The sequence below is a fragment of the Dreissena polymorpha genome, chromosome 9, assembly GCF_020536995.1.
Source record: "Dreissena polymorpha isolate Duluth1 chromosome 9, UMN_Dpol_1.0, whole genome shotgun sequence".
In the NCBI taxonomy this organism is placed as follows: domain Eukaryota; kingdom Metazoa; phylum Mollusca; class Bivalvia; order Myida; family Dreissenidae; genus Dreissena; species Dreissena polymorpha.
In genome coordinates, this window is record NC_068363.1 from 53,751,322 (window position 1) to 53,753,187 (window position 1,866).

A 1,866-nucleotide genomic window follows, 5' to 3' on the forward strand; every position below is an offset into this window, starting at 1 on the left:
AACGCAGCGAGGCCGCTATAACGTCCTTGAAAATGCCCAAATGGACGATGGTCAATCGCAGAAAAAACGTAGTGAAGACGCAAAGAACGAGATGTGAACGTCGCGTTTAAGCGAAGTAAACATAATGAAGGTATCGAATGCCATTATTGACATACCATTTATTTCGCAAGGAAAAAACAAGAATGTGTGTGTGTGTGTTTCATAGAAAATCGGCGTTTTCCAAACACGGACTGTTTTAAGGAGTCCAGACTAGTGCAATGCGGGTATTTTGGACAATAAATGTCTGACAGTATAAATCGGGAAATGGAACAAAAATAGAAAAATGAAAGATTATTAAAAAGTAACGCTAATCATTCAAATACAAGGTTAAGCCGCAATGTTTGTAAAAGAAAGCGCTGCTTATGATGTGTTCCCTCTTACATTTAGGTTAATGATATTGTTTTGATAAAAACATATTATTCATTTTTGGGGAAATTTGTTTTATTTTGTGTTAGAACACTTACTAAATTCTATCGGTTTACAACCCAATTTCAATGGCAAACTTTTGGAAAACATTTATACCAATACACTATGGATGTATTTGATTAATGTGTTTTCATATTCATAAGTTTCATATAAAGGTCAATGACATACATTACATATTAACATTAACATTATCAAGACCCGACTGTTCCTATTTACAGAAGGGGACTGAAGACGTTTCATGGCATTCGATCACTTTACTTCCATTTTCCTGATCTACACAGCATCTTAGACTTTCAGTACCTGTCGCGAATCTGTTTGCATAACTTATTAAAAGTTGTAACATGTGAAGTTTTAAGATTTAGCAATGAAACCGTCTGTACAGCAGTAAAATGGTGCATTAATTAAGTAGAAAATAAAATTATTTTTTAACAATGTTATATATTTGCCAAACACTAACTCTGGTGATGCCCATGAACTTTAAATACAACTTGTAAAAATGAGAACATGTGCTTACCCATGTAGACTTCGCGAAAACACACAAATGATTCTTTCATGTCGTGTTAGAGGAAGTTTACACGTCGGTGAACAGTACAAGCAGCCAAGCTAGACATGGATAATTAAAATCGATGTTCCCTGTGAACTCCTGTGTTTCAATATGTTGTGTTTGAAACAGGAATGATGAAACTAGAAACGAGTATATGCACCGTGTTTTCCAACAATTTATTCGTAAATGTTCTTCCCACAAGCAATAGACGCCCACAGGTAATAGTATTATTCATTAAATATGGTGACTGGAGGTTTAATGATCCAATTGACAGTTTTTTCATCACGTGTCTAGATATATCACAAAATACTGCAAACTTTCTGTGCATGATGATTTTCTTAATGAAAATTTGTAAACTAGTCATCCTTAAAACAAATACCTGCGTTAAGATTGAAATAAAACTTTCTTTTGTATAATAATGCATTTAATAATGCAATGTGATTCTCAAACATTTGCATATATATAAAAATTGAAACTAAATGTGTATTCAGTTATTGTACATCGCAATGCCTTCTATTAAATACTCTCGCAAGGAAAGGTTCTTCTAATGAATGGTACTGATCTAAATTGGTGCAAATTAAAATGATCAATCTACTTGTGGTTTTTATAGTGTGTATATCCATATGTCATATATTTTCGCGATTTACTTTCGATTTCACATCGCGAAATTTTATTACCGAATATACTGAACTTTTTCCAATTATGTAATATACTAGTCGTGATATTTTAATCAATTTAAACTAATAATTGTTAACAAATACGGTATTTTAGAACTTTTCTTTTTTCGTCAATCGCGGTTGACGGTCCCTTTAATGGGTATGATTTGATAATTGGCATTTGAAGACATCATTTTGAAT